Source organism: Oncorhynchus keta, unplaced genomic scaffold, assembly GCF_023373465.1.
Source record: "Oncorhynchus keta strain PuntledgeMale-10-30-2019 unplaced genomic scaffold, Oket_V2 Un_contig_24721_pilon_pilon, whole genome shotgun sequence".
Lineage (NCBI taxonomy): Eukaryota > Metazoa > Chordata > Actinopteri > Salmoniformes > Salmonidae > Oncorhynchus > Oncorhynchus keta.
Window position 1 is genome coordinate 94,969 of NW_026284071.1, and position 15,913 is coordinate 110,881.

The following is a 15,913-nucleotide window of genomic DNA, read 5'->3' on the forward strand; positions in this document are numbered from 1 at the left end:
CCTGAGGGGTTTACTATGAAGCAAGCTAAATCTCCTCAGGCTTTAATAAAGTTACCAGCTTCAGTTCGCCTCACATTCCTTAGGGGTTTACTATGAAACAAGCTAAATCTCCTCAGGCTTAAATAAAGTTACCCAGCTTCAGTTCGGTTTCACATTCCATCTCAGGCTTCATCCGTAGGCTTACGATGGTGGATATTGCTCATCCCCCTACCGGATAGCTCCAGTCGAACGCCCAACTCTTCATTGAGACAACGCTGAAACACCAATCCATGTGCGGGCGAGTCAGTGCCACATTTTCAATTTTGCCGAGAAAAAAATTAAATAATGGGTGAAAAGTAACCTTGCAAATTCAGCGAGCTATGGTGTGAAATAGGCTGCTATTGCTGTTATTACATATTAACGCAGTCTTGCACGATCACCTAGCTCTTTCCATAACATGACTGTATTAAATCATACTGAAGTTCCACTGTGCAGTAAGTTTCAAATGTGGGGACATTTACAGAGAGCAGAGGGGGGAAGAACAGAGGAGGAACAGCAGCATGTGAACACAGAGCAGAGGGGGGAAGAACAGAGGAGGAACAGCAGCATGTGAACACAGAGCAGAGGGGGGAAGAACAGAGGAGGAACAGCAGCATGTGAACACAGAGCAGAGGGGGGAAGAACAGAGGAGGAACAGCAGCATGTGAACACAGAGCAGAGGGGGGAAGAACAGAGGAGGAACAGCAGCATGTGAACACAGAGCAGAGGGGGGAAGAACAGAGGAGGAACAGCAGCATGTGAACACAGAGCAGAGGGGGGAAGAACAGAGGAGGAACAGCAGCATGTGAACACAGAGCAGAGGGGGGAAGAACAGAGGAGGAACAGCAGCATGTGAACACAGAGCAGAGGGGGAAGAACAGAGGAGGAACAGCAGCATGTGAACACAGAGCAGAGGGGGGAAGAACAGAGGAGGAACAGCAGCATGTGAACACAGAGCAGAGGGGGGAAGAACAGAGGAGGAACAGCAGCATGTGAACACAGAGCAGAGGGGAAGAACATTAATGAATTAGAATTGAGTGCGAATTTGTTTTTGGCTACAAAACACATAGGAATTATAGAAATTCCACTATCACCCAAGGACTTTTGGGCATGGTCTTTCAGACTAGGGTCTTTCTCTCCACCCCATGGGCTATTGGGGCATGGTCTTTCAGACTAGGGTCTTTCTCTCCACCCCATGGGCTATTGGGGCATGGTCTTTCAGACTAGGGTCTTTCTCTCCACCCCATGGGCTATTGGGGCATGGTCTTTCAGACTAGGGTCTTTCTCTCCACCCCATGGGCTATTGGGGCATGGTCTTTCAGACTAGGGTCTTTCTCTCCACCCCATGGGCTATTGGGGCATGGTCTTTCAGACTAGGGTCTTTCTCTCCACCCCATGGACTATTGGGGCATGGTCTTTCAGACTAGGGACTTTCTCTCCACCCCATGGGCTATTGGGGCATGGTCTTTCAGACTAGGGTCTTTCTCTCCACCCCATGGGCTATTGGGGCATGGTCTTTCAGACTAGGGTCTTTCTCTCCACCCCATGGTCTATTGGGGCATGGTCTTTCAGACTAGGGTCTTTCTCTCCACCCCATGGACTATTGGGGCATGGTCTTTCAGACTAGGGTCTTTCTCTCCACCCCATGGTCTATTGGGGCATGGTCTTTCAGACTAGGGGTCTTTCTCTCCACCCCATGGGCTATTGGGGCATGGTCTTTCAGACTAGGGTCTTTTCTCCACCCCATGGTCTATTGGGGCATGGTCTTTCAGACTAGGGACTTTCTCTCTCTGAACATGCTTAGAATGATGTCTTGTATTTATTATTATAGATCCCCATTAGTTCCTGCCAAGGCAGCAGCTACTCTTCCTGGGGTTTATTATGGATTTAGTTCCTTACTCTTCCGGGGTTTATTATGGATCCCCATTAGTTCCTGCCAAGGCAGCAGCTACTCTTCCCGGGGTTTATTATGGATCCCCATTAGTTCCTGCCAAGGCAGCAGCTACTCTTCCTGGGGTTTATTATGGATCCCCATTAGTTCCTGCCAAGGCAGCAGCTACTCTTCCTGGGGTTTATTATGGATCCCCATTAGTTCCTGCCAAGGCAGCAGCTACTCTTCCTGGGGTTTATTATAGATCCCCATTAGTTCCTGCCAAAGCAGCAGCTACTCTTCCTGGGGTTTATTATGGATCCCCATTAGTTCCTGCCAAAGCAGCAGCTACTCTTCCTGGGGTTTATTATGGATCCCCATTAGTTCCTGCCAAAGCAGCAGCTAGTCTTCCTGGGGTTTATTATGGATCCCCATTAGTTCCTGCCAAGGCAGCAGCTAGTCTTCCTGGGGTTTATTATGGATCCCCATTAGTTCCTGCCAAGGCAGCAGCTACTCTTCCTGGGGTTTATTATGGATCCCCATTAGTTCCTGCCAAGGCAGCAGCTGGGGTTTATTATGGATCTTCCAAGGCAGCAGCTACTCTTCCTGGGGTTTATTATGGATCCCCATTAGTTCATGCCAAGGCAGCAGCTACTCTTTCTGGGGTGTAATTATGGATCCCCATTAGTTCCTGCCAAGGCAGCAGCTACTCTTTCTGGGGTTTATTATGGATCCCCATTAGTTCATGCCAAGGCAGCAGCTACTCTTCCTGTGGTTTATTATGGATCCCCATTAGTTCCTGCCAAGGCAGCAGCTACTATTCCTGGGGTATATTATGGATCCCCATTAGTTCCTGCCAAGAGTTAGCCTGCCATGGAGCAGGTTAGTTCTGAATGCAGGATAGTGGAGTTAGCCCTGAGTTAGCCTTCCCTGGAGCAGGTTAGTTCTGAATGCAGGATAGTGGAGTTAGCCCTGAGTTCGCCAGCCCTGGAGCGGGTTAGTTCTGAATGCAGGATAGTGGAGTGAGCCCTGAGTTAGCCTTCCCCGGAGCAGGTTAGTTCTGAATGCAGGATAGTGGAGTTAGCCCTGAGTTAGCCTTCCCCGGAGCAGGTTAGTTCTGAATGCAGGATAGTGGAGTGAGCCCTGAGTTAGCCTTCCCCGGAGCAGGTTAGTTCTGAATGCAGGATAGTGGAGTTAGCCCTGAGTTAGCCAGCCCTGGAGCAGGTTAGTTCTGAATGCAGGATAGTGGAGTTAGCCCTGAGTTAGCCTGCCATGGAGCAGGTTAGTTCTGAATGCAGGATAGTGGAGTTAGCCCTGAGTTAGCCCTGAGTTAGCCTTCCCCGGAGCAGGTTAGTTCTGAATGCAGGATAGTGGAGTGAGCCCTGAGTTAGCCCTGAGTTAGCCTTCCCCGGAGCAGGTTAGTTCTGAATGATTGGTTGTCATAGAAATGTACCTGGCTAAAAATTGAGCCACTTTCGTATGACCAGATATCCCGAGTTGAATTCTGAGTTGACCAAAGTTACCTCACTAACTCCTCAAACCTGCTTCGTTGGATACCCCTCAAACCTGCTTCGTAGGATACTCCTCAAACCTGCTTCATAGGATACCCCTCAAACCTGCTTCATAGGATACCCCTCAAACCTGCTTCATAGGATACCCCTCAAACCTGCTTCATAGGATACCCCTCAAACCTGCTTCATAGGATACCCCTCAAACCTGCTTCGTAGGATACCCTCAAACCTGCTTCATAGGATACCCCTCAAACCTGCTTCATAGGATACCCCTCAAACCTGCTTCATAGGATACCCTCAAACCTGCTTCGTAGGATACCCTCAAACCTGCTTCGTAGGATACCCCTCAAACCTGCTTCATAGGATACCCCTCAAACCTGCTTCATAGGATACCCCCTCAAACCTGCTTCATAGGATACCCCTCAAACCTGCTTCGTAGGATACCCCTCAAACCTGCTTCATAGGATACCCTCAAACCTGCTTCATAGGATACCCCTCAAACCTGCTTCGTAGGATACCCCTCCCCTCAAACCTGCTTCGTGGGATACCCCTCAAACCTGCTTCGTAGGATACCCCTCAAACCTGCTTCGTAGGATACCCCTCAAACCTGCTTCATAGGATACCCCTCAAACCTGCTTCATAGGATACCCCTCAAACCTGCTTCATAGGATACCCCTCAAACCTGCTTCATAGGATACCCCTCAAACCTGCTTCGTAGGATACCCCTCAAACCTGCTTCATAGGATACCCCTCAAACCTGCTTCGTAGGATACCCCTCAAACCTGCTTCGTAGGATACCCCTCAAACCTGCTTCATAGGATACCCCTCAAACCTGCTTCGTAGGATACCCCTCAAACCTGCTTCATAGGATACCCCTCAAACCTGCTTCGTAGGATACCCCTCAAACCTGCTTCGTAGGATACCCCTCAAACCTGCTTCGTAGGATACCCCTCAAACCTGCTTCATAGGATACCCCTCAAACCTGCTTCGTAGGATACCCCTCAAACCTGCTTCATAGGATACCCCTCAAACCTGCTTCATAGGATACCCCTCAAACCTGCTTCGTGGGATACCCTCAAACCCTCAGGATACCCCTCAAACCTGCTTCGTGGGATACCCCTCAAACCTGCTTCGTAGGATACCCCTCAAACCTGCTCATAGGATACCCTCAAACCTGCTTGGTAGGATACCCCCTCAAACCTGCTTCATAGGATACCCCTCAAACCTGCTTCAAATAGGATACCCCTCAAACCTGCTTCGTAGGATACCCTCAAACCTGCTTCATAGGATACCCCTCAAACCTGCTTCATAGGATACCCTCAAACCTGCTTCGTGGGATACCCTCAAACCTGCTTCATAGGATACCCCTCAAACCTGCTTCATAGGATACCCCTCAAACCTGCTTCATAGGATACCCCTCAAACCTGCTTCGTAGGATACCCCTCAAACCTGCTTCGTAGGATACCCCCTCAAACCTGCTTCAGGATACCCTCAAACCTGCTTCATAGGATACCCCTCAAACCTGCTTCGTGGGATACCCCTCAAACCTGCTTCGTAGGATACCCTCAAATACCCCTCAAACCTGCTTCATAGGATACCCCTCAAACCTGCTTCATAGGATACCCTCAAACCTGCTTCGTGGGATACCCTCAAACCTGCTTCATAGGATACCCCTCAAACCTGCTTCGTGGGATACCCCTCAAACCTGCTTCGTAGGATACCCTCAAACCTGCTTCATGGGATACCCCTCAAACCTGCTTCTCGTAGGATACCCTCAAACCTGCTTTGTAGGATACCCCTCAAACCTGCTTCATAGGTTCCAATGAACATATGTTAAATCAGTGCCAGTCATAAAATCTTCAAACGTAGTGATGACAATATATGACATGATAACACACATGAATTCACCTCACGCAAACAAGTGTCAGGAATCAAGATGAACTCTGCTTCAGTGCTGAGTAACTTAACTCAAATGCTTAATGTTTAACCAAAGCTCTACTGTATAATGAAAGAGAGACGTCTGGGAGCAGTACGAACCTGCAGGTTTGGTCCTGGAGAAGATTAGACCGAACTCTGCCGCTGCATTTCACCTGTTGGTTACAGGCGTTCATAGGATCCTGTAAACCGTGAACGGCTGCAGACCGGATATCTGCAGCTCATAGGCTGACTGCCCAAACCTGCTTCATACTCCCTGTCAAACGCTAACTCCGCCTCTGTAGCGTTGGCCCAAAGGTCAGGTGACGTGGCGTTAGGGTAGGTGGTCACACCACGGTGGATGGTCAAACCTGGTTGGCCACGCTCAAACCTAGACTCCCGGGGCGCCGGTCTGGAGGTCTGGAGGAGATGGGAGAGAGCAGAGGGTTGTAGTTGACAATCACAGTCGCCAAACACTAAAATAGTCAACTAACCTGGTAGTCATGACAAATAGACCACCAGATGGTGGAATCCTTTCAATGCCAAACACGGCTTGATTTTCAGCAGTAGAGAGGATTGTTCAGTTAGAATCTCCCTCCCTCTATTACATTGATCCAGTCGGTCCTGTAAATTAGACCTCCCAGACGGGGAGCATTAGACTAACCAGATGGTAAATTCTCCAGATGGTAAATTAGACTAACCAGCCAGCAGATGGGACACCAGATTAGGTTACACCAGACGGGTAAATTAGACTAACCAGATGGTAAATTAGACCAACCAGACGGGTAAATTAGACCAACCAGATGGTAAATTAGACCAACCAGATGGTAAATTAGACCAACCAGATGGTAAATTAGACTAACCAGACGGTGGCCCAAAGGTAGACCAACCAGATGGTAAATTAGACCAACCAGACGGTAAATTAGACTAACCAGGCCACAGATGGTAAATTAGACTAACCAGATGGTAAATTAGACTAACCAGAGGGTAAATTAGACAGATGGTAACCAGTGGTAAATTAGACAACCAGATGGTAAATTAGACTAACCAATACACGGGTAAATAGTAGACCAACCAGACAGTAAATTAGACTAACCAGACGGGTAAATTGGAAACCAGATGGTCAATTAGATTAACCAGATGGTATATTAGACTAACCAGATGGTAAATTAGACCAACCAGATGGTAAATTAGACATACCAACCAGACGGTAATTTTTAGACAACCAGATGGTAAATTAGTAACCAGTTAGAATTAGACTAACCAGATGGAATTAGACAGTGGTAAATTAGACTAACCAGACAGCAACCAGATGGTAAATTGCTTCAGGGGATTAAGACCAACCAGATGGTAAATTAGACTAACCAGATGGTATATTTAACCAGATGGTAAATTAGATAACCAGATGGTAAATTAGACTAACCAGACGGTAAATTAGACTAACCAGATCCAGTCAATTAGACCAACCAGATGGTAAATTAGACTAACCAGATGGTAAATTAGACTAACCAGACGGGTAAATTAGACTAATTAACCAGACGGGTAAATTAGACCAACCAGATGGTAAATTAGACTAACCAGATGGTAATTAGACCAACCAGATGGTATATTAGACTAACCAGATGGTAAATTAGACCAACCAGATGGTAAATTAGACTAACCAGATGGTAAATTAGACTAACCAGATGGTAAATTAGACTAACCAGATGGTAAATTAGACCAACCAGATGGTAAATTAGACCAACCAGATGGTAAATTAGACCAACCAGATGGTAAATTAGACTAACCAGATGGTAAATTAGACTAACCAGATGGTATATTAGACTAACCAGATGGTAAATTAGACCAACCAGATGGTCAATTAGACTAACCAGATGGTATATTAGACTAACCAGATGGTAAATTAGACCAACCAGACGGTAAATTAGACTAACCAGACGGTAAATTAGACCAACCAGATGGTCAATTAGACTAACCAGATGGTATATTAGACTAACCAGATGGTAAATTAGACCAACCAGATGGTAAATTAGACTAACCAGATGGTAAATTAGACTAACCAGATGGTAAATTAGACTAACCAGATGGTATATTAGACTAACCAGATGGTAAATTAGACTAACCAGACGGTAAATTAGACTAACCAGACGGTAAATTAGACTAACCAGACGGTAAATTAGACCAACCAGATGGTCAATTAGACTAACCAGATGGTATATTAGACTAACCAGATGGATGGTAAATTTGACCAACCAGACGGTAAATTAGACCAACCAGATGGTAAATTAGACTAACCAGATGGTAGACTAACAGACCAACCAGATGGTAAATTAGACAGATGGTAAAAGCCCAGATGGTAAATTAGACTAACCAGATGGTAACAGACCAACCAGATGGTAAATTAGACTAACCAGATGGTAAATTAGACTAACCAGATGGTAAATTAGACTAACCAGACGGTAAATTAGACCAACCAGATGGTAAATTAGATTAACCAGATGGTAAATTAGACCAACCAGATGGTAACAGACCAACCAGATGGTAAATTAGACTAACAGATGGTAACAGACCAACCAGATGGTAAATTAGACCAACCAGATGGTAAATTAGACTAACCAGATGGTAACAGACCAACCAGATGGTAAATTAGACTAACCAGATGGTAAATTAGACCAACCAGATGGTATATTAGACTAACCAGACGGTAAATTAGACCAACCAGATGGTAAATTAGACCAACCAGATGGTAAATTAGACCAACTAGATGGTAAATTAGACTAACCAGATGGTCAATTAGACTAACCAGATGGTATATTAGACTAACCAGATGGTAAATTAGACTAACCAGATTGGTAAATTAGACCAACCAGATGGTAAATTAGACCAACCAGATGGTAAATTAGACTAACCAGATGGTAACAGACCAACCAGATGGTAAATTAGACCAACCAGATGGTAATTAGACCAGCAGATGGTAAATTAGACCAACCAGATGGTAAATTAGATTAACCAGATGGTAAATTAGACCAACCAGATGGTAACAGACCAACCAGATAGTAAATTAGACCAACCAGATGGTATATTAGACTAACCAGATGGTAACAGACCAACCAGATGGTAAATTAGACCAACCAGATGGTAACAGACCAACCAGATGGTAAATTAGACTAACAGGATGGTAAATTAGACAAACCAGATGGTAAATTAGACTAACCAGATGGTAAATTAGACCAACCAGATGGTAAATTAGACTAACCAGACGGTAAATTAGACTAACCAGATGGTAAATTAGACATGCATTCAGTCTTTATATTACTGTATCATAGACTAACCAGACGGTAAATTAGACCACCAGACGGTAAATTAGACCAACCAGATGGTGAATTAGACCAACCAGATGGTAAATCAGACTAACCAGATAGACCCAGCAGACGGTAAATTAGACTAACCAGATGGTAAATTAGACCCAGATGGTAAGTAGACCCAGATGGTAAATTAGACCAACCAGATGGTAAATTAGACCAACCAGATGGTAAATTCGACTAACCAGATGGTAAATTAGACTAACCAGATGGTAAATTAGAATAACCAGGCATTCATTCAGTCTTTATATTACTGTATCATAGCTTTAACCAGATGGTAAATTAGACCAACCAGACGGTAAATTAGACTAACCAGATGGTAAATTAGACCAGCCAGATGGTAAATTTAGACCAACCAGATGGTAAATTAGACCAACCAGATGGTAAATTAGACTAACCAGATGGTAAATTAGATTAACCAGATGGTAAATTAGACATTCATTCAGTCTTTATATTACTGTATCATAGACTAACCAGATGGTAAATTAGACCAACCAGACGGTAAATTAGACTAACCAGACGGTAAATTAGACCAGCCAGATGGTAAATTAGACTAACCAGATGGTAAATTAGATGAACCAGATGGTAGAATTAGACCAACCAGATGGTAAATTAGACGGTAACAGCAGACGGTGAATTAGACCAACCAGATGGTAAATTAGACTAACCAGATGGTAAATTAGACCAACCCAGATGGTAAATTAGACTAACAGGATGGTAAATTAGACTAACCCAGATGGTAATTTAGACCAACCAGATGGTAAATTAGACTAACCAGACGGTAAATTAGACCAACCAGACGGTAAATTAGACATGCATACAGTCTTTATATTACTGTATCATCGACTAAACCAGACGGTAAATTAGACTAACCAGACGGTAAATTAGACATGCATACAGTCTTTTATTACAGATGGTATCATAGACCAACCAGATGGTAAATTAGACTAACCAGATGGTAAATTAACCAGATGGTAAATTAGACTAACCAGATGGTAATTAGACCAACCAGATGGTAAATTAGACTAACAGGATGGTAAATTAGACTAACAGGATGGTAAATTAGACTAACCAGATGGTAAATTAGACTAACCAGATGGTAAATTGCCTAACAGGATGGTAAATTAGACTAACCAGATGGTAAATTAGACCAACCAGATGGTAAATTAGACCAACAGGATGGTAAATTAGACCAACCAGATGGTAAATTAGACCAACCAGATGGTAAATTAGACTAACCAGATGGTAAATTAGACTAACCAGATGGTAAATTAGACCAACCAGATGGTAAATTAGACCAACAGATGGTAAATTAGACATGCATTCAGTCTTTTAAATTAGACCTGTATCATAGACCAGCCAGATGGTAACAGACCAACCAGATGGTAAATTAGACTAACCAGATGGTAAATTAGACCACCCAGATGGTAACAGACCACCCAGATGGTAACAGACACCCAGATGGTAACAGACCAACCAGATGGTACCAGACCAACCAGATGGTAACAGATGGTAACAGACCAACCAGATGGTAACAGACCAACCAGATGGTAACTAACAGATGGTAACAGACCAACCAGATGGTAACAGATGGCAACAGACCAACCAGATGGTAACACCCTGAGACGGGCCGTCCGCCCTCCACCCTGAGACGGGCCGTCCGCCCCCCACCCTGAGACGGGCCGTCCGCCCCCCACCCTGAGACGGGCCGTCCGCCCCCCACCCTGAGACGGGCCGTCCGCCCCCCACCCTGAGACGGGCCGTCCGCCCCCCACCCTGAGACGGGCCGTCCGCCCCCCACCCTGAGACGGGCCGTCCGTCCCCCACCCTGAGACGGGCCGTCCGCCCCCCACCCTGAGACGGGCCGTCCGTCCCCCACCCTGAGACGGGCCGTCCGTCCCCACCCTGAGACGGGCCGTCCGTCCCCCCACCCTGAGGCGGGCCGTCCGCCCCCACCCTGAGGCAGCCGTCCGCCCCCGCCCCTGAGACGGGCCGTCCCCCCCCACCCTGAGACGGGCCGTCCGCCCCCCCCTGGGACCGGCCGTCCGCCCCCCACCCTGAGACCGGCCGTCCGCCCCCACCCTGAGACGGGCCGTCCGTCCCCACCCTGAGACGGGCCGTCCGCCCCCACCCTGAGACGGGCCGTCCGCCCCCCACCCTGAGACGGGCCATCAGAGGCTGTAGAAACCCCCATCACATGAGTTTAACGGGCCGTCCGCCCCCACCCTGAGACCGGAAAAAATCCGTTAAATCCCTGTAGACCGGCCGTCCGCCCCCACCCTGAGACCAGCTTCGTCCGCCCCCCACCCTGAGATCTTGGCCGTGCCCCCACCCTGAGACGGGCTTTCCGTCCCCACCCTGAGCATTTCTGGGATCTTTATTTCGCTCCGACCCCCACACTTATGACGGGCCCGTTTATATTGTTGTAGTTACCCTGAGTTTATATTGGGCCGTCCGCCCCCCACCCTGTTTAGTTACACTAGGTTGTTTATATTGTTGTTTAGTTACACTGGATGACGTTTATATTGGCCGTTAGCCCCACCCTAGTAATAGGTCGGGCCGTCCGCCCCCACCCTGAGCATTGATTCATCATCAGAGGCTGTAGAGAAACCAGATTTAGTCATCACTAGTAATGAATTTAACAGTTCATTTCAATAATTTATTAGAATTAACCGGTTTCTGTTGTTTATTTATGCGTTTATAGGAAAAATAATCCCGTTAAATCTCTAGTAACCGGGTTATATTGTTGTTTAGTCAACCGTACTGCGTGATATTTTTGTTTATTTAATCAGCTTCTTGATATGCCACACCTGTCAGGTAGATGGTTTATCTTGGCAAAGGAGTTTAAGTGCTCACTAACAGGTTTAGATTTAAACGTTTATATTGTTGTTTGTGCACAGATATTTTGAGAGGAATAAGCTGTTTGTGAGTATGGAGCATTTCTGGGATCTTTTATTTCAGCTATATTGTTGTTTGACCAGCACCTTATTGTTGTTTGTGGCGTTTATATTGTTGTTTAGTTACACTAGTAATAGTCGTTTATATTGTTGTTTAGTTACACTAGTAATAGTTGTTTATATTGTTGTTTAGTTACACTAGTAATAGTTGTTTATATTGTTGTTTAGTTACACTAGTAATAGTTGTTTATATTGTTGTTTAGTTACACTAGTAAAGGCGTTTATATTGTTGTTTAGTTACACTAGTAATAGTCGTTTATATTGTTGTTCAGTTACACTAGTAATAGTCGTTTATATTGTTGTTTAGTTACACTAGTAATAGTTGTTTATATTGTTGTTCAGTTACACTAGTAATAGTCGTTTATATTGTTGTTTAGTTACACTAGTAATAGTTGTTTATATTGTTGTTCAGTTACACTAGTAATAGTTGTTTATATTGTTGTTCAGTTACACTAGTAATAGTTGTTTATATTGTTGTTCAGTTACACTAGTAATAGTTGTTCATATTGTTGTTTAGTTACACTAGTAATAGTTGTTTATATTGTTGTTTAGTTACACTAGTAATAGTTGTTTATATTGTTGTTTAGTTACACTAGTAATAGTTGTTTATATTGTTGTTTAGTTACACTAGTAATAGTTGTTTATATTGTTGTTTAGTTACACTAGTAATAGTTGTTTATATTGTTGTTTAGTTACACTAGTAATAGTTGTTTATATTGTTGTTTAGTTACACTAGTAATAGTTGTTTATATTGTTGTTTAGTTACACTAGTAATAGTTGTTTATATTGTTGTTTAGTTACACTAGTAATAGTCGTTTATATTGTTGTTTAGTTACACTAGTAATAGTTGTTTATATTGTTGTTTAGTTACACTAGTAATAGTCGTTTATATTGTTGTTTAGTTACACTAGTAATAGTTGTTTATATTGTTGTTTAGTTACACTAGTAATAGTTGTTTATATTGTTGTTTAGTTATACTAGTAATAGTTGTTTATATTGTTGTTTAGTTACACTAGTAATAGTTGTTTATATTGTTGTTTAGTTACACTAGTAATAGTTGTTTATATTGTTGTTTAGTTACACTAGTAATAGTTGTTTATATTGTTGTTTAGTTACACTAGTAATAGTTGTTTATATTGTTGTTTAGTTACACTAGTAATAGTTGTTTATATTGTTGTTTAGTTACACTAGTAATAGTTGTTTATATTGTTGTTTAGTTACACTAGTAATAGTCGTTTATATTGTTGTTTAGTTACACTAGTAATAGTTGTTTATATTGTTGTTTAGTTACACTAGTAATAGTCGTTTATATTGTTGTTTAGTTACACTAGTAATAGTTGTTTATATTGTTGTTTAGTTACACTAGTAATAGTTGTTTATATTGTTGTTTAGTTATACTAGTAATAGTTGTTTATATTGTTGTTTAGTTACACTAGTAATAGTTGTTTATATTGTTGTTTAGTTACACTAGTAATAGTTGTTTATATTGTTGTTTAGTTACACTAGTAATAGTCGTTTATATTGTTGTTCAGTTACACTAGTAATAGTTATTTATATTGTTGTTTAGTTACACTAGTAATAGTTGTTTATATTGTTGTTCAGTTACACTAGTAATAGTCATTTATATTGTTGTTTAGTTACACTAGTAATAGTTGTTTATATTGTTGTTTAGTTACACTAGTAATAGTTGTTTATATTGTTGTTTAGTTACACTAGTAATAGTTGTTTATATTGTTGTTTTAGTTACACTAGTAATAGTTGTTTATATTGTTGTTTAGTTACAGTAGTAATAGTTGTTTATATTGTTGTTTAGTTACAGTAGTAATAGTCGTTTATATTGTTGTTTAGTTACACTAGTAATAGTTATTTCAGTATAAATGGCCATTTGTTCAACAAGACGGCTCATATTTGTTTTCCATTTCAGAAGATTTAGGTTGTGTCCTACTGGATCCTCCCCAGGTGTGTGTGTGTGTGTTACGGCCTGTGATCTGCTTACCTGGGGGTAAAAGATAGAGTTGTGTAAAAAGTTCTCAAAGACTTTTCTGTATGAAGCGTCAGCTGCCTCTGCCTACCAGGTCTCCTACAGATTTAGGACAGGGACAGCACGGCCCCTTGTCCCCCACCAACGTCTGGTTTAGTAGGCTTCAGGTCCTCCTCCATGTCAGTCAACCCGGTAGCAGCTATACGGACCGGGATCTTCAGTTCTGAGGAGAGACGGAGAGAGGAGGGGTTAGGGTGGAGGGGTTAGGGTGGAGGGTTAGGGTGGAGGGGTCAGGGTGGAGGGGTCAGGGTGGAGGGGTCAGGGTGGAGGGGTCAGGGTAGAGGGTCAGGGTGGAGGGGTCAGGGTGGAGGGGTCAGGGTAGAGGGGTCAGGGTGGAGGGTCAGGGTGGAGGGTTAGGGTGGAGGGGTCAGGGTAGAGGGGTCAGGGTGGAGGGGTCAGGGTAGTGACCTTTCGAGGCAGTAGTTGTGTTGGTATAGCTCTCGGTCTTCAGCCTGTTGCTGCCAGCGGACCAGGTAATAGGTGTGGTTCCCGTTGGGGAGGCAGGGGAGACCAGCGGACCACCAGGTTGGTAGAGGAGTTAGAGTATGTTCTCACATCCAGGGGCATGGACGGCTCTACAGGAAACAGATTATATTATAACAGTTCTCACATCCAGGGACATGGACGGCTCTACAGGAAACAGATTATATTATAACAGTTCTCACATCCAGGGGCATGGACGGCTCTACAGGAAACAGATTATATTATAACAGTTCTCACATCCAGGGGCATGGACGGCTCTACAGGAAACAGATTATATTATAACAGTTCTCACCCAGGGACATGGACGGCTCTACAGGGAAACAGATTATATTATAACAGTTCTCACATCCAGGGACATGGACGGCTCTACAGGAAACAGATTATATTATAACAGTTCTCACATCCAGGGACATGGACGGCTCTACAGGAAACAGATTATATTATAACAGTTCTCACATCCAGGGACATGGACGGCTCTACAGGAAACAGATTATATTATAACAGTTCTCACATCCAGGGGCATGGACGGCTCTACAGGAAACAGATTATATTATAACAGTTCTCACATCCAGGGGCATGGACGGCTCTACAGGAAACAGATTATATTATAACAGTTCTCACATCCAGGGGCATGGACGGCTCTACAGGAAACAGATTATATTATAACAGTTCTCACATCCAGGGACATGGACGGCTCTACAGGAAACAGATTATATTATAACAGTTCTCACATCCAGGGGCATGGACGGCTCTACAGGAAACAGATTATATTATAACAGTTCTCACATCCAGGGACATGGACGGCTCTACAGGAAACAGATTATATTATAACAGTTCTCACATCCAGGGACATGGACGGCTCTACAGGAAACAGATTATATTATAACAGTTCTCACATCCAGGGACATGGACGGCTCTACAGGGAAACAGATTATATTATAACAGTTCTCACATCCAGGGGCATGGACGGCTCTACAGGAAACAGATTATATTATAACAGTTCTCACATCCAGGGACATGGACGGCTCTACAGGAAACAGATTATATTATAACAGTTCTCACATCCAGGGACATGGACGGCTCTACAGGAAGCAGATTATATTATAACAGTTCTCACATCCAGGGGGCATGGACGGCTCTACAGGAAACAGATTATATTATAACAGTTCTCACATCCAGGGGCATGGACGGCTCTACAGGAAACAGATTATATTATAACAGTTCTCACATCCAGGGGCATGGACGGCTCTACAGGAAACAGATTATATTATAACAGTTCTCACATCCAGGGACATGGACAGCTCTACAGGAAACAGATTATATTATAACAGTTCTCACATCCAGGGACATGGACGGCTCTACAGGAAACAGATTATATTATAACAGTTCTCACACCCAGGGACATGGACGGCTCTACAGGAAACAGATTATATTATAACAGTTCTCACATCCAGGGACATGGACGGCTCTACAGGGAAACAGATTATATTATAACAGTTCTCACATCCAGGGACATGGACGGCTCTACAGGAAACAGATTATATTATAACAGTTCTCACATCCAGGGACATGGACGGCTCTACAGGAAACAGATTATATTATAACAGTTCTCACATCCAGGGACATGGACGGCTCTACAGGAAACAGATTATATTATAACAGTTCTCACATCCAGGGACATGGACGGCTCTACGGAAACAGATTATAACAGTTCTCACATCCAGGGGCATGGACGGCTCTACAGGAAACAGATTATA

At 43.7% G+C, this 15,913-nt stretch overlaps 1 pseudogene across 1 annotated transcript in view; it reads right to left on the reverse strand.

Annotated features, from left to right (window-relative positions):
- Positions 1-15,913, reverse strand: part of LOC127922149 (insulin-like growth factor 1 receptor) — a 96,192-nt pseudogene that overhangs the window by 67,154 nt on the left and 13,125 nt on the right. Inside the window, exons 7-9 of the transcript XR_008110487.1 lie at positions 14,091-14,248; positions 13,629-13,844; positions 5,437-5,733 (exon numbers count right to left, since the gene is read on the reverse strand). The product of XR_008110487.1 is annotated as an insulin-like growth factor 1 receptor (transcript). The remainder of the gene's footprint in view (positions 1-5,436; positions 5,734-13,628; positions 13,845-14,090; positions 14,249-15,913) is intronic.